This window comes from Equus caballus, chromosome 2 (assembly GCF_041296265.1).
Source record: "Equus caballus isolate H_3958 breed thoroughbred chromosome 2, TB-T2T, whole genome shotgun sequence".
NCBI classification, from domain to species: domain Eukaryota; kingdom Metazoa; phylum Chordata; class Mammalia; order Perissodactyla; family Equidae; genus Equus; species Equus caballus.
In genome coordinates, this window is record NC_091685.1 from 71,212,757 (window position 1) to 71,235,209 (window position 22,453).

The 22,453-nt window shown below is 39.2% G+C and overlaps 1 long non-coding RNA gene and 1 pseudogene across 1 annotated transcript in view; both read left to right on the forward strand.

The window, feature by feature from the left end:
• Window positions 1–3,034, forward strand: part of LOC138923278 (uncharacterized) — a 94,303-nt gene extending 91,269 nt beyond the window's left edge. Inside the window, exon 5 of the long non-coding RNA XR_011436682.1 lies at window positions 2,214–3,034. This is a non-coding gene — a long non-coding RNA (uncharacterized lncRNA). The remainder of the gene's footprint in view (window positions 1–2,213) is intronic.
• A 14,771-nt stretch (window positions 3,035–17,805) lies between these two features.
• LOC100066982 (acyl-CoA (8-3)-desaturase-like) lies at window positions 17,806–19,149 on the forward strand (annotated as a pseudogene).
• The last annotated feature ends 3,304 nt before the right edge of the window (window positions 19,150–22,453 follow it).

Here is a 22,453-nt window from a genome sequence, read left to right on the forward strand (position 1 = left end):
CCCTGAGGTAACACAGATAAGAAGAATTGGAGGTGGGAATGGAACCCTGTCATGTGTGGTTTCTAAGTTCCTGTTTTGTTTTGTTATTCCTACTCATAATAATATCCACAGGGTTCAGGTTCCCTTCAGATAAGCATCTTTTTGTAATATTCTTTTCGAGAAATTTATAATGTATTCTTAAATGTTAACAATTCTCATCTTGCTCCAGCAGTTTAAATACTTAAAAGCCAATAGTTACATATTGCAATGTACTCTTTTTCTCACTATAATCTCTTCCAAAGAGGGACATTTTGCCACAAACATCAACATTTTTTTCCTCTGTGCGGGGCTTCTCCTAGTGGCAGCACCATTCTCTTCCTTCCTCTAAACCAGGGTTTCTCTAGCTCATTACTATTGACATTTGGGGCTGGATACATCTTTGTTGGGAAAGAGAGAGAGCGATCCTGTGCAATGCAGAACGTGTAGCAGGATCCCTGCCCACTAGAGGCCAGTAGCACAGCTACACGCTCATCTCAACTTGTAAGAACCCAAAATGGTTCCAGGCATTGCCGGTGGTACCCTCCAGAGCAAAGTCACCCCCAACTGAGGACCTCTCCTCTAAACAAATATTGAACATAAAAGTTAGTCCTCTTAGTTGGTGATCCTCGATGAAAAAGAACAAAACCTGTGGCCACCAGAATAACATGCTCACCTCCATCAGACAAAAGGTTCCCAAGATAGTATTATCCTAACAGCTGAGGAAAGTGTGGTCTAGAGAAGATAAGTATCTTGCTAGACCTCCAAAATTATTACGTACTGGAATGGAATTCTAACTCAGATTTAACTGCAAATCCCAAGCTTGTCCTGCTAATTATAAAATGAGGCAGTAGTGCTCTCTAACGAAAGCTTCTTACCCTCATTATAAAGAAAAAGCATTTTAGCAGCAACGTGGCCAGACAAAATGTTGAAAGAGACTGTCATATGACAGACATATCAATCAATGTAGAATGAAAATACTTGTGTCAGAAATTTCTATCTATTCTTTGTTTTCTGAACTTTTATTTTATAATTTCTGAAATATTTTAAATAAGTTCTAGAGTTTTAATACAGAAGCTTTATTTTTTATTTGATCTTTTCCTTCTGGATTGCATTATCACCAGAAATCTGAGAGCTGGTTAATAACTCCAGGTGCCTCTGGGAAGACCAGCATCCATCCATATTTCTTGAAAAGAAATTATTAACTCTTCTCAGTATGTAATAAAAGACAAGAAATTAATAAAAGATAAGTGTTAGGTTGGCAATTGCAAAGCGTAGTCCACCACATTTTCCCTTAAATGACTCAGGCTGAGTTGGCAGAGGCTGGGAGATACCATTGAAAAATGAGTCCTCTCCAACTTGACACTTAATATGCTTATCCCAGGAGAAGACACTGAGGCAATGAGTCTGGAGGCAGATCCCAGAGCATGCTCTCCCTGGAGGCTAGTTGTTCCCATCAGCTGCTCCCCATGATAGCAGTTGCCCCGGGGGTCTCTTCCCAGCTGCTGGAGACAGTTGTCACTGGGTCTCTAGTGCCTCATGCCATTCAGAGAACTGCTTCTCTGTGACTGGAGACTGAAGAGGCTCTCACACCCTCACTAAAAGACAATACCTAAAGACCTCTGCTGGAACCTCCAGGGACCACTGTGGTATATTAAGAAAAATGATTTAAAAGCCCTCTGTGTTGCACAGGGCAGCTGGTGTTTGTAACACACATAAATGCCCCGTCAGCTCCCTTCAGCTCTGCACAGATTTCACTGAGTCCAGTGAAAGTTCTCAAGCACGCCCTTTACTGCTCATCGGCTCTCCGAGCTCCAGCTCTAACCTCAGGGATTTAACAGACTTACCAATAACCCCCGATTTTTCTTTATATATCTTCTCATAGAGCCCACATGCAAATCAAGCCACAAGAACGTCCCTGGATAACTCACACTTTATCAAGGAATAATATCCAGCTCAAATTTACAAGGAAGAATCACAGGTTTGTGGCAACTAACTCCCAACTTTTCAGTCTGAAACCCTCGCTGGGATAAAGCTAACTCTCCCCACCTGAGGGCAGCTGAACACAATAGAGAAGCTCTGGCAGGATCTCAAGGAACTGAAGCACCACCTTGCAATAAGTCAGTAAAGCCAAATTCTAGCACATAGCTCTAAGACAAGATACAATCTCTAATTATTCTAATCATTTGTTTTTGCAGAACACATAAGAGTGAGCTGAAGAAATGAGAATATCTTGAAGACTCCGAGACGAAACACAAAGCCAAACCCAAGTATCTGTAGCAAGTTGACTCAAATCCTTCTTGAAAGCAGATGTAAGATAAATTTTAAAATAAACCAAATGCAATCACTTTGGAAAAACAGTTTGGCAATTCCTCAAAATGCTAAACAGAGAGTTAACATTTGACTCAAAAACTCCATTCCTAAGTATACATCCAAGAGAAATGAAAACATATATCCACACAAAAAGTCATATGTGGATGTTTACAGGAGCATAATTCATAAAGCCAAAAAGTGGAAACCACCCAAATATCCATCAATGGATAAACAGAAAGGGGTATAGCCATATAATGGAATACTATTCAGCCATAAAAAGGAGCAAAGTACTGATACAGTTGTCTCTCAGTATTCAAAAGAGATTGATTCTAGGAACCCTGCAGATACCAAAATCCATGGATGCTCAAGTCCCTTATATAAAACAGCATAGTATTTGCACGTAACCTATGCACATCCTCCCGTATACTGCAAATCATCTCTGGATTACTTATAACACCTAACACAATGTAAATGCTATGTAAATAGTTGTTATACTGTATTGTTCAGGTAATAATTACAAGAGAAAAAGTCTGTATGTGTTCAGTACAGACACAACCATCGTCGGCCTTTCAATCTGCAGTTGGTTGAATCTGCAGACGCAGAACTTGTGGATAGGGAGGGCCGACTGTACGTGCTACAAAATGGATGAACTATGAAAACATTATGCTAAGTTAAAGAAGCAAGTCACAAAAGATTACATGTTGTATGATCACATTTATATGAAATATCCAGAATAGAAAAATCTATAGAGATAGAAAGTTAACTAGTGGTTGCCTAGGACTGGGGAGTGGGTGAGGGTTGGGGGAAGAGGGGAGTGACTGCTAATGGATACTGGGTTTCTTTTGAAGGGTGATGAAAATACTCTAAAATTGATTGTGGTGATGGTTGCACAACTCTCTGAATATGCTAAAAAAATCAAATTATGTAACTTAAATTGGTGAATTGAGTGGTATATGAATCATATCGCAATAAAGCTATTAAAAAATAAACAAAAGCAAAGCAAATGAATAGACAGGCACATCACTTTCATTGAGTCCAGAGGCAAAAAAGACAGTAAACTCTGAAACTTAGTACGACATTAGTTCCATTGGCCATTTTGGAGTAAATGTCAAGAGCAATTTGGGCAGATAAAGGAACAATAGCTATGCATTCCTTTATCTTTGTGTTTTACAGTTTTTGAAAGTACAAAAAGAAAAAAGAGGAGTTTGATTATGATCTCAGTAGTATTTTTGCCACACTAGAAGGAAAACATATTTGATCTCAACAAGCTATAAGTGATGTTCCCATGTTTGAAATTAACAAAATGTTTATTTTTATCTAAATTCCTTCCCAATAACTATACCAATAACATTTAGCATACATGCTCACAAAGTCTGCAGTAGTTAAAATAAAAAAGTTCATGTCTCTTACATTTTTCAGAAAATCATGCAATGTTGAGGATAGAATGGAAATGTTCTTTTTAATGTACCCTTGGAAAGAACAGGAATATTATGAAATCAGTAGCGTGTCCATTATTTGTGCAGTCTAAAAGATAATATGAACTTATAACGCATAATCTCAGAGTCTCTCATTCTGAAGTACATTGTTAAAAATGAAAATCCTGCCATTTAAGCCTACGGATCTATTATTGTAATCAATTTTAAATAACCCCATCTATAATCAATTCCCTGTAATACATGCAAATATAAAAGAGATATTTCCAATGAACATAGTAAATTTCTATAAAGAATCCACTTGTCCATATATAACAGGCATAATTATAAGTTTGTAAATATTCCCTTCTAGAACACATAAGAGAACATCTTTGCAATCTTAGACTATATATTAAAGTAATAGCCATAAAATAAAAAGTTGACAAATTGGACTTCATAGAAAATAAAAATTCAAGGGACATCATTAATAACATGAATGCAAGCCACAGACTAGGAGAAAACATTCATAATATACTTATCTCAAAAAGAACTTGAATCCAGCATACAGGAGGAATTCCCACAACTGGAAAATAAGAAAAACAAACAACCTAATTTTCTACAAATGAACAAAAGACTAGGACACTTCACAAAAGAAGACACCTGGAGGCCAAAATAACATGAAGTATTGTTCAATATCATCACTTATCAGAGAAATACAAATTAAAATCACCATGAGATACCAATTCGCACACGCTAAAATTAAAAGGACTAACAATACCAAATGTTAAAACAAGGATGTGGAGCAACTGGAATTCACACATTGCTGATGAGTGTAAAATGATGCAACCTCCTGGGAAAATTTTTGACATTTCTTATAAACATCAACCTATCCTGTAATCTAGCAATTCTACTCCTAGGTATCTACTCAAGAGAAATAAACACATATGTCTGCAAAAAGACTTCTACAAAAAGTTTAAGGCAAATTCATTCATAATAGCCAAAAACCAAAAACAACCTAAACATTCATTCCTATGGTACGAATGTTTGCATTGCCCCAAAATTCATATGTTGAAACCTAACCCCCAAGGTGATGGTTTTAGGAGGTATAATCACATTTGGGAGGTGATTAAGTCATGAGGGTTTGCCTCATGTGCAATGAGATTAACGCCCTTCAAAAAGCGAGCCCAGAGAGCTCCCTTGCCCCTTCTGCCATATGATACAAGAAGAAGCTGGCCATCTGCAACCCAGAAGGGAGCTCTCACCAGAACCTGACTATGCTGGCACCCTTATCTTGGACTTCCAGCCTCCAGAACTGTGAGCAGTAAATTTCTGCTGTTTATAAGCCACTCAGTCTAGGATGTTTTGTGATAGCAGCCCAAACAAACCAAGACATCCATCAGTAGGAGAGCGGATAAACAAACTATTTCATACCTTATCATTGCTTGCCACTATGTGGTACAAATTCCTTAGTATCATCTTTCAATTCACTAATGTTCTGTCTGACTGGATCCCACTATCAGGTTATCCAGTTTAGAAAATCTGTTTTACATCAGTGTGTCTATTATTTATTTCTAAAGTTTCTAACTTCTTCTCTTACATATACTTCTCTTCTTATTTTAGTTCTGCTCCTTATTTCATAATTTCTTGTTCTTCTGTGGATGTCACTCCTTTATTTTTTATGATCCAAGACACTTTTTAAGGTCATTATCAAGTTTATCTCTTTTTTAATTTTTATCTCTTTAGCGTTGATTTTGTTGGCCATCTCCCTTAATGTTAGCTTTTCTGGTATATTTTAGTAATTAGGTACACAGACTCACTTGAGAAAGCACTTCTCTTTACCCATCTCTTCCTCCTCCCTCTTCTACATGCTTCCTTAGCTAAAGGTTTGTAATTATCTTTACTAGGTCTCTCCCCAAAGCCCCCAGTCCAGGACTATGCCTTGTATTTGCAGTGCAGGGCTCCTATTCCATGGAATATGGTAGATACTGCAGAGTCAGTTGACAGTTTAGATTTGGTGGGCAGGCTGTCTCTAATCCCTTCTTTCTCCCTTTGTAGGTGTGCAGTTTTATATAATCCATAGACCGAAAAAGGTGCTGCAATTTTTTTTCAGTTTCCACTTCTGAGAAGGGAAACCTCACCTCAGCCCCCTGTTGTAAGAAGAGATCAGTACTAACTGTACACTTCAAAGGGGTCATTTTAATCCTGAGGGGGTCTAGATCTTAGCAGCCCTTAGCCCTACTTACTGCTTTGTTTTCTTGTTCCTTTTATGGTCTATAAATATGTATACCTTGTTTAAATACACATATATTTTTTAACTTTCTTCTTTTTATTTTATCTATCAATTCTCTGTGTTTGGAGAAGGGTCAGTATCAAAATCTATTGGGTTTGTACATTAAGAGGTCATTATCGGCCTTAACTATTACAGCTTAAGTAGATAACACACTTGGCAATCTGTCAACAGAGGAATCCTTTCTTATTAAGCTTCCTGTCCCTAGTGCCTAGTAGAGTGTCTGGAGTAAACTAACGTTTATTAAATATTTCATGAAAGAATGAATAAATGAGCAAATTAAGAAGCTGTTATGGTTAGAGCAGAGTTTTGAGATGAAATGGTAGACCTTTGAGCCAGTTTGAGAAAGAATTACTACCGTCAAGGAAATCAGGCACATATTGGAACTACAAAATTAATATGGGTCCTTGTTTACTTATTATAGGAAAATCCAAACTTGCTATAACATGTAAGATCCATCATATTAAAGCTCTATTTCTCTCCAGCATCATCTTTCCCCAACCCATCTATATTCTTCAATTCCAACATTGAGTCCTTCAATCCTCTATGCCTCTATAAAAGTGATTTCCTCTGCCTGGAGGATCATTCCCTTGTCCACTTGGGAAATACTTCAACATCCTTCATCAAAGAATCTCTCACTATCCTCTCCATTTCAATCTGCAAGCCCAAGTACCATTTAACACACTCTCCTCTACACACCCATAGTGCTGTATGTGGTTTTCCATCATAGTTCACTCTATAATGGTTTACATGTGCCTTTTCCCTATTGGTCAGAGAGCTGTTGAGTTCTAAGATCATATGTCACTTATCTTCGTGGTTGTAGAAACTGCCAAGGGGGTTGAACTTTAATAGATGTATAATAAATATATGATGACTGCTCAATGAACAAAGCAAAAGTACTTTGAGATATCTGGTGTTTGAGTAGATGCTTAAAGCATTTATAATTTTTTTGAAATTTGAAGCAAAAGATAGAATTCCTGCTTTGCAATTCATTGAACTGGTGAAACTTGATTCTTTGGGAAAGCTCTTTATTCTGCTATTTGGCAAATGCTTATTGAATAACAGCCAATGCCAAACTTTGTGTCTGGTAAGGAAGAGAATATCATGGAAGATCTTCCCTTGAGTTTTCAAGTCATTGTGTAACTATAAATCCTTGATGACAAATGATGTTGCAATAGTAGCTATTTGTCACTCTAATAGATTTCTTATCTGGGAACAAAGAATTGCAGACAGCGTAGAGGCCAGTATGTATGAAGAAATCATTAAATGCTGACTATCTAGCTTTATGCAGATCTTATACTTTGCATTTATATGGAATTTAATAGTTTAAATTCTGTAACACATGATGATGTGGTCTCATTAGCTACAGTATTTTCTTGGGCTATGGTAAGTACCACTTGGATTCAATTAAAAGATGCTGCTGGTGGACTTCATTGGATGAAATCTAAAAATATGTCAAACAGAAGAATGACTGAAGCACAAGCAGAAGCATGACTGTTGAATTAACTTCTATTATTTTACATCCTCGATCAGTGAATAATGACACTAGATACAAAAACACCTTCAAAAATTTAATTAATTCATCAAATCCTCATACTAGATGAAGCAGTAACATTGTAAGATCTTACAGGATAAATTTCAGCTGCCTAAAGGCAGTCAAGAACATACCCTGGGAGCTTCAAAACATGTTGAAGTCCCCTCTCACTGTGAATTCCAGGCATCAACCTAATTGTCATCAAACTTGCCATTGAACCACCCGTAAGGCAGCATGCAAAAGGAGGCCATATGCAATTGCTTCTCAAGTGCTCTTGAGAGTGGGTTTACACAGTCTAAACTCATCTGGTTCCCTTTTTAACAAAATTAAGCCCTCATTTTAAAGATGATTTGCTGGAGAGCAGTAAAAAGGGTCCAGCTTATCAGGTGGTCTTCAATGAGAGGATTCTTAATTGCCATTAAAATACGACTGTGCTAAATCTAAATCCAAATTAACCATATCATCAATGAAAATTCAAACTCAAGCCACTGAGTCTCTGAGGTTTCAAAAATATTCATAGTTGCCTTTGAAAAATATTTTGATTCTTGTTCAATGGTTCAAATGGAAACTACAAAATATTTTGGAATGATAGTTGGATTCCATTTTTTAAATATGCCTGGTTTATGTATATTCTGATAACGATATTTCTTTCTCCTTCAAAGTGAGTAAAGCCAAGATGAATAGAAATTGAAGGTGTGCCAAATAAATTTGGTTCTCTTAGATTCTAAAGGGATTAATTCAATGAGCATAAATAAAATTTCTGCTTCAAGAATTCTAAAATTTATATAGAACCACAAAAGACCCTGAATAACCAAAGCAATCCTGAGAAAAAAGAGCAAGGCTGGGGCCAGCCCCATGGCAAAGTGGTTAGGTTCACTGCTCTCCTTCGGCGGCCCAAGGTTTCTCTGGGCGTAGACATGGCACCACTCATCAGGCCATGCTGAGGCAGCGTCCCACATAGCACAACTAGAAGAACCTACAACTAGAGTATACAACTATGTACTAGGGGGCTTTGGGGAGAAGAAGAAGAAGAAAAAAAAGAAGATTGGCAAAAGATGTTAGCTCAGGTGCCAATCTTAAAAAAACAAAAGAAGAACAAAGTTGAAGGTATCGCACTCCCCGAATTCAAAATATACCACAAAACTATAGCAATCAAAACAGCATGGTACTGGCAGAAAAACAGTCACATAGATCAACGGAACAAAATTGAAACCCCAGAAATAAAACCACATGTCTATGGAGAGCTAATCTTCCCCAAAGGAGCCAAAACATACAATGGAGAAGCGTGCTAGGAAAACTGAACAGCCATACGCAAAAGAATGAAAGTAGACCATTATTTTACACCATATACACAAATTAACTCAAAATAGATTAAAGACTTGAATGTAAGACCTGAAACCATAAAACTCCTAGAAGAAAACATAGGCAGTATGCTCTTTGACATCAGTCTTAGCAGTATCTTTTTGAATACCATGTCTCCTCAGGCATGGGAAACAAAAGAAAAAACAAACAAAAAGGACTACATCAGACTAAAAACTTTCTTCACAGCAAAGGAAATCATCAAAAAAGTGAAAATACAACCTAACAATTGGGAGAAGATATTCACACATCTGATAAGGGGTTAATATCCAAAATATATAAAAAACTCATAGAACTCAAAAACAACAACAAAATGAACAACCTGATCAAAACATGGGCAAAGGATATGAACGGACATTTTTACCAAAGAAGATGTATAGACGGCCAAGACTCACATGAAAAGATATTCAACATCACTAATTATTAGGGAAATGCAAATCAAAACTACAATGAGATATCACCTCACACCTGTCAGAATGGCTATTATTAAAAAGTCAAGAAAGAACAAGTGTTAGAGAGTATATGGAGAAAAGGGAACTCTCATATACCGCTGTTGAGAATGCAAACTGGTTCAGCTATTATTGAAAACAATATGGAGATTTCTCAAAAAAATAGAAATACCATATGATCCAGCTATTCCTCTTCTGGGTACTTATCCAAAGAAAATGAAAACACTAATTCAAAAAGATACATAAACCCCTATTGCAGTTGATTGCAGCATTATTCACAATAGCCTAGACTCAGAAGCAACCCAGTGCCTACAACGGATGAATGGATAAAGAAGATGTAGCATATATATACAATGGAATACTATTCAACCATTAAAAAGGCAAAAATGTGCCACTTGTGACAACATGTATGGACCTTGAGGATACTACACTAAGCGAAATAAGTCAGACAGAGAAAGACAAATACTGTATGATTTCACTCATTCATGGAAGATAAACAAACACATAGATAAGGAGAACACACTGGTGGTCACCAGAGGGGAAGGGGCTGGGGGGAGGGCAAAAGGGGTAAAGGGGCACACATGTATGGTGATGGATAAAAACTAGACCATTGGTGGTGAACACAATGCAGTCTGTACGGAAGCTGACATATAAGAATGTACACCTGAAATTTACACAATGTTATAAACCAATGTGATCCCAATAATTTTTTTTAAATGTCTGTTTCTACAGTTATATGATATTGATCTTTCATATAAGGACATTTTCATATTCAACAAATTTTATTCAAAATATACATTTTTCAAGACCATGATCAGTAATAAGTTTTTCACCTTTTATTATGAAACAGGAAGACTCAAATAGGTGTGTTTCAATAAACTTATGATATCAAGTTATGTCAGAAATTACTTATGATAATAAGCTTAATAATATAGTAGGAAGTAATGCGTCTTCTTTAATTACTGACAGTTATCAGCATAATGATAATAAACAAATAAACGTGCTTGAATAGAATTATTCTAATACAAAGATGACCACACAGCAAACTAAATGTCCTATCTTTGTGGCAGCTTGTGCTGGTGTGACGCCTGTGAATTTGACTGTCTCTCATTATTCGTTTAAACTTCAACCCAGTGAGCTCTCCCATTCCGCTGCAAGAGGTGTGAATTAAGATTTAAACAGCAGTCTGTTTCAACATCCATCGCAATGCAGTCACACAAGAGATCAAACACACACAACTTCTTCATACTCTTTTAAGTGAAGGAAATAGACAAGGCTGTCCCCTTGGGAAAATGTATAAGAGATCTAAAACTCAGGAGAAAAAAAAGTTCAGAGGAGGAAAAATAAAATACTGCAAAAAGAAAAATTAGGAAAATGTGGACACCTGTCATTCAAGTCTCCTTGCTAAACGGGAGATCAAAACCTGGATTTTCCTCATTCAGTTTTATTCCATTCACTTGCATGTAATCCAGAGAACACACAGAGCAATTGAATCCTGGGGCACTGCAGCCACAAAGGTTCTGGATGGCCTGACACTGGAAGCATCAGAAAGAAATGACTTCTGCACAGTGGGTAGATTTTTCTCAGGTATTACTTAGTCTGGAAACTGCCCTTTTCCTGCCAAAAAGCCAAGGCTATGTATAACAACCTTTTACTGCCGGTTCAAGAGAGAAGAGACACGAAGCTAAGAGAGGATTTTTAAGAGACAGCAGAGCCATATCTGTTAACTGGCGGTGGGGATGGCATTTTCAGAGTCTGCACTGAAGGAGAACAACCCTTTGATAACAAATTCGGAACAGAGGTAGTTAAAGCTATAAAACGTGGTGGATAAAGTCTTCATAATAATTAACAGCAGGGTATTGCATACAGGGAGAATAAAAATACTCTTCTGTCAGGATAAATGTCCTAATAGAAAAATGTAGGACACAGAAGAGGAAATAATATCAGATTTTTTTGCCGGACTCTGCACACCAGGGCCCTGCCAGGCACAACTGTAGTGAGACCGTCCACCTTAAGAATTTTTGTGGACAGACATGATGAAGTGACAATTAGAGAGGCCTCCTCCCATTTTCCAATAAACCCATAACTTCTAAGAGAGAACATGCACTATGAATGGCTCACATCAAATTTCTCACTAATTTGAAGCTGCCAGGAAGGGGGAATTTGGATACTTAGCTGTGTTTACAGAAAAACAAATACAATCATGTGCCACATAAGGACTTTTCAGTCAATGATGGACCGCATATACGAAGGTGGTCCGATAAGATTAGTACCATATAGTCTGGGTGTATAGTAGGAGATACCATCTAGGTTTGTGTAAGGACACTCTATGATGTTCACACAATGATAAAATCGCCTAACAATGCATTTCTCAGAATGCACCCTCATTGTTAAGCTATGCAAGACTGTATATACAACCGTGCTTTTTTGCCCAATTAAGTTTGTAAAGTACAATTCATAGCAAATGTGTATGTAGCTTATTGTTTAGTAAACTAGACTATCTACAATACTTTCCTGCTAGTATGAGTTTAACCTTTTAAAAATGCTTCATAAATGTTAAAACCTCCTTCAAATTAGTTTCAGAAGAGTAACTGAACCAGGAGGCCAACCCAACAGACACTTTCAGAACAGATAAACACAGCATCCTTAAGAAAGATGCCAAGTCAGCACCACTCCTGTATGATTCATACCATAGGAGGGACCCAAAGCAGGTCGTTGGTGTCTCTGTTTTCCACCTGAACTTGGCCCAGTACACACCACCACACTGACTTCCTTCAATCCATACCCCTAAGACCTGAAATAATTTAGACAATTTATATTTGCCCTATGCTTTAAAATCATATACTACAACCAGGATCTTAAAATGAAGTTATTTACTGTTGCCGTAAAAAAAAATCCACATAATGTTTGCTACATATCTAGTTTAACATGGGCTTTTCATAACTTCTTTAAAACAACAAGGAATGGACTCAGTATGAACTCACGCCTATAACAGGAATCCAAGTTCTGTTGCCATTTCTATGAATCCCAAGTATCTGTACTCACAATAGTAGATAATAATAAAAACCTGCTGCCTACCTTTTTTTTTTTTCATCTAAACCACAAAAATATTATATTGCTGCAATTAGATGGTACTTCAGGTTATGGCTAAATTTCTCTATGTGTTTCTAGCACTGCATAAAAATAAGTTAAGCAGACTCAGAGGATTTGAGTGACTGTTAGTTACTTCTTTGTGTTTCTTCTTGCTTTGGTTCTCATTCTAGAACACCTGCCCTGGTTTGCCTCTCCTGTAGTTTTCAGATATGTCTGCTCAGGCTCTTTTGCCTTAGATGTCCTGGCCAGATACTTGTAATTAACTAAATGAAAGGGGCCTAGTAAATATTTGTCATATGTGGGATTAGACTAAGATGGCATATAGGGTTGATGGTTGTGGCCAGTGAAGACAAAATTTCAATAAAATCCCTCGCTAACAGCATTGAGGATAGGACTAATACTTATTTATGGGCCAAACGTTTTTTTAATTGAGGTAACATTGGTTTATAACATTATATAAATTTCAGCTGTACACATTATATTTCAAATTCCATGCAGACAACATCATGTTTACCACCCAAAGACTAATTACCGTCCGTCACTGTACGCACGTTTCCTTTCACTCCTTTCGCCCTCCCCCATCCCCTTTCCCTCTGGCAACCACCAATCTAATCTCTGTCTCCACGTGTTTGTTTGTTGTTATTTTTATCTTCCACTTATGAGTGAAATCATATAGTATTTGGCTTTCTCCATCGGACTTATTTCAGTTGGCACAATACCCTCAAGTTCCATCCACGCTGTCGCAAACAGCAAGATATCAATTTTTTTATGACTGAGTAGTATTCCATTGTGTATATATACCACATCTTCTTTATCCATTCACCATTTATGGATACTTAGCTTGTTTCCAAGTCTTAGCTATTGTGAATAATGCTGTGATGAACATAGAGGTGAATATATCTTTTCTACTTAGTGTTTTGGTGTTCTTTGGATAAATACCCAGCAGCAGAATAGCTGGATCATATTGTAGTTCTATTCTTAATTTTTTGAGGAATCTCCATACTGTTTTCCAAAGTGTCTGCACCAGTTTACATTCCTACCAGCCAAACAATTTATATCAGGAAAATGAAAGTAATTATTTGTTTATGTTTTAAATGTCATGATTTCACTTAAGGTATATCAAACTTCATTTGTAATGCTCTTTGCTACAATGATAAGATTAAATCAATAATTGTCAAAGAGCTTATGAAACAGACATGGCTTACTTATGTTAATGAGGTTACAGACTATGAAAATTCCTAATCAATTTTCATATCCATTTTTCTCTGACAAAATACCTTATTTTTGTCACCTTTGACATTTATCCAACAGTTGCTAGGCACTAAGTACTGTTCCAAGCACTTTATACACAATGCCTCATTTAATTCTCACAACTCCTTAAATAGACTCTGACATTATCTCTGTGCTGTTGGTAGAAAATTGAGGCATGGGAAAGGTTAGTGCTTTGTCAAGGTCACCCAGCCTGACATTAGAGAGCTGGGCATCCAACCTAGGCAGTCCAGCCCCAGAATTCACACCGTTAACACTCTACTTACACACACCCTTTCTATACTGTCTCTTTAAGCGACTGTTAAATGAGGAGTAACTCTCAAAACAAGGTGGCCTTTTGTTACTTCATTTCCTGTTGTGAGAAAATCCTGCTTCTCTTCATAGGAAACAGAAAACCATGAGAAAAATTTGTGAGCACAAAAGACATCCCAAGACAGGCTGAAAAGACACTTCAGAAGCCACCTTATCTTAGCTCAAGCCGTTAAAGTTATGTGGACTGTAATTCCCGAAGCTTGGTGTCTCTCTCCCTAGCCTTGCATAAGACCAGGATTTATGACAGTGACTTAGAGCTGTGGTTCTCAACCAGGGGCAGTTTTTGTTCCCCCTACACCCTGGGAACATTCGGCAATGTCCAGAAACTTTTTAATTGTCACAACTGGATAGATCCACTGGATAGAGGTCAGGGATGCTGCTAAACATCTGCAATGCATGGTATAGTTCTCCAAAACTAAGCATCCAATCCAAAATGTTAATAGTGCCAGTGACTTAGAGTCTTCCATCCCCACAAACATTCATGGCAGTGGGGCTGTCTGTCTCTGGTGTTGTGGCTCCTTTGGATTGGATGTAGTACGTTGTACTAATGAAGTATGCCTCATCTCTCCCTCATTCACCCAGTCACTTCACATACCTTTATGTGGCCATGGTGAGTGACACGACTTTGGAGTCTAAAAACCTTTCGAAACTCCTTAGAAAAAAAAAATATCTGCTATAATTGTCACATAATTATTGAATTATCTAAGAAGAAATGCTTTGACAAGGAGATATTGTCAAATTAACAGGAAAACAAATTCCATTTACCCCTTGTCAGAAAAAAAAGCATAGAGATTTAGCAGCTGTCAAAGATGTACAAATGTTACTTCCACCTAGCAGTTTCTAAGCAAAAAAAAGAGTTATAGGAAATGCGTTTGACTCCCACTGTGATGCTGAACAGTTACTGACAGGGAAGGTATGAAAGCCAAACATATCCATCAACTCGGGGAAGGTTACAAAAAGACTTTGCCTCTGCAGAAACAGACTGCTGTGTAAAAAATCCTTGCTGTAGAATACACCGGGTAGAAATGTCCTTGATGACAGAAACATTTCTTGGGGATTTCCCATTTTTTGTACTATTTTCAAGTACAAAACGAGTCAGAAAAATGGAAATAAATCAAAATAGTTTCTTTGAAATGCTATACTACATATACAAAAGGTGCTACTAAAACAGCAGTACGATGAGCCATTTGCATCATTTTTCTAGACTGAAACAAATTAACATTTAATATGCCACTAACTCACATTTTTGTACAGAGGTATGACTTCTCTAGAGCTAGAGTTTCAAATGAAAAATCCTGACACCCACAGGAGAAGCCACATTTATTTCCTCCTTACTTTTATGTTCTAAGCAACGGTGCTATCAGCACCATCCTCAAAACATAGCTCTAAATTTCACCCTCCAGGTAACGTGCTAACTTCACAAAGAACAAGGTAGACACTGGACGAGTGGGTTGAGGGTCAATGTGACACTGAAAAACTATATACAAAAATGTGTTTGGCGATAGCTGATTACCTGTAGTATAGGTACAGTATAGTCTATACTATCCTCAGTCTAGAATATATACCTTACAGAAGCAACAGTGCTGCCCAGAAATCCTAACCAACATGTCACATGGTTGTTTTTCAGACTTCAGAGATAGAAAAGAATACAGGAAAATGAGCAAAACAGACCATATTGAAGATATGGCTCTAAAATATATAAAGTCTTTTTCCTACACAAGAATAAGAAAGACTATAATCTTCTACAAAAAGGGATGTGTGAAATTAGCATATATAAAATGTTGAGGAAAGTTATCTTCAAAAGACAAATGTTTTCAAAGCTTGAAGAGCAATTCTAGAAAGCCAAAAATCTACAGAATGAGAAACATAACTGCAATGGTTAATATTATGTGTCAATTTGGCTAGGCCATGGTACCCAGATGTTTGGTTAGACACCAGTCTGGATGTTGCTGTGAAGGTATTTTTTAGTTGAGATTAACGTTTAAATCAGTAGACTTTGAATAAAGCAGATAATCCTCCATAATGTGGGTGGGCCTCATACAATCAGTTGAAGGCCTTAACAGGAAAAAGATTGAGGTCCCTCAAGGGAAAAGAAATTCTGCCTGCAGTCTGCCTTTGAATTTGAGCTGCAACATCAGCTCTTCCCTGGGTCTCCAGTTTGACAGACTACCCTGTAGATTTTGGACTTGGCAGCCTCCACAATCACATGAGACACTTTCTTAAAATCTCTTTCTCTCTCTATATATATATACATATATATATACATATATCTATAATTAAGAAAATCAAAGCATTTATGGATTATCTATTTGGTTCTTTTTCAAATCTGTTAGGTCTTTTTTACATCTCCCTGTTCCCTGAAGATGTTTTCAATCTTGTCTGTTATTTCTTTAAACATAGCTGTCAAAAGTTTCTCTTTTTCTTTAATAATCCTCAATTTCTAATAATCTAATCAATTTAAAAAATTTGTTCCTGGGGCTGGCCCGGCAGTGCAGTGGTTGAATTCGTAGGTTCTGCTTCTTGGTGGCCCAGGGTTAGCCAGTTCAGATCCCGGGTGTGGACATGGCACCGCTTGGCATGCCATGCTGTGTAGGCATCCCACATATAAAGTAGAGGAAGATGGGCAGAGATGTTAGCTCAGGGCCAGTCTTCCTCAGCAAAAAGAGGAGGGTTGTCAGCAGTTAGCTCAGGGCTAATCTTCCTCAAACAAACAAAAAAATTTGTTCCTGCTTTTTTTCCTGTTGGGTCTCACAGATAGTGTGCTTTGTTACTTGTATGCTTAGCGATCGTCTACAGTGAGCTACTCATTTTCCATGAAAAATTATTTGTGAGAATTCTTTGAGACTAGGGTGAATTTCTGTTAGTTCGGAGAAAAGTTTTTTAGCTTTTGGCAAGAAATTTTAAACTCCAATATTTCATTGAATATAAGATGTTGTTGATAGTAGGATGCATTTTGATTTTACAGATGTTTAAATGTGAAAAAAGTAATTACATCGTCGAATCAATGAAATTCAATAAATTTATGGCTTGAAGTTTTACAGACAATGTAAAATATATGAGTTTGGCCTCCAAATCCATGCTGGCTTGAGGTTACAACTTCCCAATGGAATTTCCCATCCCCCACCCTACCCTGCCCCCTCTCAAAACCAAGGCTAAATTCCTGCAGTCCTGGGGATTGTGTAGGGATTTTCTCCTTTTCCATCCTCATAAAGAGGGTGTATGGGGCCAGCCCAGTGACGCAGCTGTTAAGTGTGCACGTTCCACTTCCATGGCCAGGGGTTCACTGGTTCGGATCCTGGTGCGGACATGGCACTGCTTGGCAAGACATGCTGTAGTAGGCGTTCCACATATAAAGCAGAGGAAGATGGGCATGGATGTTAGCCCAGGGCCAGTCTTCCTCGGAAAAAAGAGGAAGATTGGCAGCAGTTAACTCAGGGCTAATCTTCCTCAAAAAACAAAAAAGAGAGGGTATATAACATTCCGGGCCCAGTTTGGTAGGGATCTCCCATCAGACTCTCCAACTTCGGAGAACTTTTACCTAGCAGACAACTGAGCTGTAATTCAAGATTGGAATTGCCTCCCGACTTCCTGAAAAAAAATGCTAAAAATAAATAAATCATGACAGTAGAGAGAACAAAAGGAGCACGAGCAGACCAGTGGTTTTAAAACATTTTTGGAAGATGGAGAATAAAAGCAAGGGTATTTACTGATTTAAAAAAACAAAAACACAAAACATGCCCATCACCCCGCCGGCCTCCGAGCACGCACCTGACAGCTCCTGCCCCGCCGGCACTTGGCGTCGCCAGGCCCCATGGCCCCCGACCTGGTGACTGCCGAGACCCCAGCCCAGGGACCGAGCCCGCACTACTTCGCCTGGGACCGGGGGGCGCAGCTCTCCAGTGCGGAGGGCTGGTGATGGAGCGGAAGGTCTGCAAAATGAGTGAGTTCAGCCGCAGGACCAGGGGGTCTCCCTGGTCATCAGCCATTACACAGGGCGGGATGCCACGGATCCCTCTGCGGCCTTCCACACCTCAACAAGGGCCTTGTGAGGAAGTATATGAGCTGTCTCCTGAGTGAAGAGCTGTCTCCGGAACAGCCCAGCTTTGAGCCCACTAAGAGTAAAAAGCTGACCGCTGATGTCCTGCAGCTGCGGACCGCCATAGAGCGTGAGGGGGCTCTTGAAGGCCAACCACTTCTTCTTCCTGCTGTACTTGCTGCACCCCCTGCGGGTGGATATTGCTACCTGGCTCATTCTTTGGGTCTTTGGGATGTCCTTCATGTCCTTCCTTCTCTATAAGGTATTGCTCAGTGCAGTCAGGTCCAGTCGGTCAGCTGTCCTTCTTCAGCACCTCTACGTGGAACCACCTGCTACTTCATTTCCTCATTGGCCACCTGAAGGGGCCCCTGCCTGTTAGTGGGACCACATGCACTTCCACCACCATGCCAAGCCCAGTTGCTTCCACTAGAAGGCAGACATCAACATGAACCCCTTCTTTGCCTTGGGGAAGATCCTCTCTGTGGAGCTTGGGAAACAAAAGAAAAAGCACATGCCATACAAACACCAGGACAAATGCTTCTTCCTGCTTGGGCCTCCAGCCTTGCTGCCTCTCTGCTTCCAGTGGGATATTTTCTATTTTGTTTTCAGTGGACGAAGCGGATGGACTTGACCTGGATGATCACCTTCTACACCTGCATCTTCCTTGCTTATGTGTCATTATTGGGACTGAAAGCCTTCCTGGACCTTTTCTTCATGGTCAGATTCCTAGAAAGCAATTGATTTGTGTGGGTGACACAAATGAACCACGTCCCCATGTACATTGATCACAACCGGAACATGGAGTGGGTCTCCACCCAGCTCCAGGCAACACGCAACATCCACAAGTCTGCTTTCAGTGACTGGTTCACTAGATATCTCAACTTCCAGACTGAGTACTGTCTGGAATGCCTCACCACAGTTACCACAAAGCGATTCCCCTGGTGCAGTCCCTGTGTGCCAAGCATGGCAGAGACTACTAGTCCAAGCCCCTGCTCTCAGCCTTTGCCGACACTGTCCACTCAGTGAAGGAGTCTGGGCAGCCTTGGCTAGATGCTTATCTTCATCAGTAACAAAAGTCCCTCCTCTGAAAGGGGAGCCTATGAGCAAAGCAGAGTGGAGCTTGAGGGCCAATGCCACTACAATTCTAATATTGAGAGGGGGTGGGTTTGGGGAGAAAAAGGCCCTCAGACCCCTCAGTTTATCTTCTAGGCACAGATCTAACTCCCAAAGAGGGGTGGAGGAACATATAAGCCCTGGTAGGAAGGATGGAACTATTGGGAAAAGGATGTGAGTGTTTTGTTGTTTCCTTTTTCTCATTTGGCAGATGCAGATGACTGGTGAGCAAAGGAGGGAGCCAGGAGGTTGTCAGAAGAATAAGGAGGATCTACTGGGGTGAGCTCGTCTCACTGGTTCACTTCCCAGTGCATTTTCCACCCTGCTTGCAAACCTCAGGGGTTTGCAGACTAGAGGGAGATAAAGCACCTGACCCTTTTGAGCAAGATTTAGAAAGGAAGCGTTAGTACTTGGAATTCTACAGCCTGGTACAACACAGTGCCTGGGAGCTCAGCTCACTCTCTAGGCTTAGGTGTGACCTATGTCTGCCTCACGCTCCTGGGAGAAGTCATTCTTCCACTTTCAGAAGCAGGCAGGGCAAAGGCCAGGACCTTGGTATTGGAGACATCTGGCCCTGAACGATCCCAACACTATTGATTTTGGTCTCGTGTTCCATCCAGGGTACCAAGGGAGGTCCTAGGTCTTGCCAAAACAGCTGGTAGAGAGGGTTGCTAACCATGAAAAATCCTTTCAGCGTTTGATTCACCTCTTCTAACCACCACCCAAGGAATAAAACACTCCCAGGACAAGAGAGTCCACTGCTTGCTCCACAAGCAAGTGAGAAGATGAGCACAAGTGACTAAGTTGGGAGACCAGTCATGAGGAAAACACGAGTTTCAGTGATAAGGAATATAAGGGCTGTAAAAAATTTTCTCTAACCTAAATTAGACCTTTCTCTACTGGAAACCAGGTAGGAATTTAGGATAACCTCTTATAAAGCTTATCAGTCTAATACTGAAATATCATTTTTTTAGTCTCCTGGTTTTTAAAAGATAAAAACAGTTTAACCCATCTCTAGAGAGTGAACATAGAAATGTGCCCCAGGAGTCTGGCCTTAACTCCCAGGGCTGGTCATCAGCATTCACATCTTCTTGCCTCCCCACAACCACAGCCTTTCAGTCCAAGTGAGTGGATCATTTCCTCTCTAAGCATATTGACCATTTTGGACACTGGGAGGAGAGAATCTCAAACTAGAAGGAAACAGCAGAGCCCTAGGAGAGTTCACATTTAGTTTTAGGCATAAAATCAGGGAGATGAGGTTCTCAGGCATGTTGAGATGGGCTCGAGGCACTACCTATGCAAAGCCTGTCATAATTATTTAAATATTTGTCAAAACAAAGACAGAAAGATTTTTTAAAAGCAGATGTGGAAGAACAAGTTGCACAAGAGTTCGAGTCTTTTCCATATGGGCAGAACTTAGCTTAAAACAAATAATCAGGGTAGAAAAATTAGAAGCAGAGGTGAAGAGTTCTACTTTCATTGGCTTGCCCACTCCAGAATAGGTGCAGATGGTTCCCCATCCCTCTATTCCTGCCTCCTAAGGTTTGGGTGTGGTGTCACCAGCCTGTCAAGCATCTGATGTTGGGCCCAGGCTGCCCAATCTGAGCAAACCCAGTGAGATTTATTGAGCCAAGTCCAGGTCCTCAAAGCATCTCAACCACTATGGCCTTTTCTCCACTGCCTAGACCAGTGTGATCTCACATGGCCACAAAGGGACACACCAGTGACAAAAGGCTCAGAATGTTACAATAGTAACACAAATGATCTCAAATCCAAACACTGACAGAGGAGAAAATAGGCTTAGAAAGGAAAACTCACCTCCAGTCACTCAGATTGTGACAGAACTAACATTTGAACTAACTTTTGAAAAACTCCAACTTCTATGTTTATCTTTCCTGCTTTCATCTTCCTACCGCCTGGCTAGAGGCAGTTTCTTTAATTAGGCTCAATATCAGTATCTTTTTTGTGTGCGCCAATTTTATTACCACATCCCAGTGAAGTAAAGCTAAAAAATAAAGTTAATTTTGACCAGAAAAACACAAAAAAACAATAAAAGAGATCTGAAGGCCAAGAATCGAAATACATGTGAGAAGATCAAAGCAAACTACTTGGAGTCCTACAACTTCCTAGCTGGCTTCCCACCTGCTCAGCCTAAAATAAGTCCCATCAGTTAACGAGCCCTAACCCTTTACTCAGAGCTGTTGGGCAGGCTCCCTATTCAGGGGAGAGACAATGCCATAAAATTGAAAAATTATTGAATTTGACACTGAAAGTGGATAAATTTTATGATGTATAAATTATACCTCAATTAAAGCTGTTTTAAAAGGTCAATAGACTGATTAAAAACAAGTGTCAAAGCAAAAATTGTACCAAAGTTAAACAGGCGAGGAAGACTTGAAGGTGGTTGCAGTTGGAGAGGCCAGAGCTCATTCTGAACTCAACTCCGCTAAAGTAAAGAACAAAAAAGATTTTGAGAGCTTTTAAGAGCTGGGAGGATCATAAGCCATCTGTGTTTGCTAATTGGGCTTATCAAAAGAAAAGTAAGCTTTCTCCTCTATTCAGGATCTCTTGTTTTTTGAACTAAGAAATGCAATGAAAAAATAAATTACTTTAGGCTAAAAGGTAATCACAAAATAATCGGGAATTTCTACTATAAAAACCCTTAGTATCCTTGCTGCTATTAGAAATCTGAGTATTTCTCTTACATTATGGAAGTAGAGGCCAGAGATTATGAACTAGTTTACAACGTGAACATATATCATGTCAGCCTTGAAAATTTGATCAACAATAACGCCGAAGGTGACGGTTATCAGAAAACTTGTTTCCCTAGTGGATCGGCCTTACGTGGCCAAGAGATACCAGGACCGTGAATCTAGTTAATAGATGAATGTTGAAGTTCTTAAAAATATTAAGAGTCTGGATGGGATGTTAGATACGACAGAGAAAGAAATGAATGATAGAAGTGATACTGGCTCAACACAAGGTTGATATAAGGGAAGCCGTATTGTAGAAAAGAAACTATATTGTAACTTTGAATGACGTCTGATTAACTAAGCTATAACTGTAGACTTTATGGCCCCTTCCAGCTGCTATAAGTTGACGAATTTTTTGTTTTGAGTTTCTTAAGAATGTGATGACCCCTGAGCATAGAATCTATGCTGATAGCCATCATCAATGACAACTGAAAGATCAGGGTATAGGGCTTTACTCCAGTCTCTGATGCACATCCAGTAAAACAAAAGACTATCAGGAACTAAGACC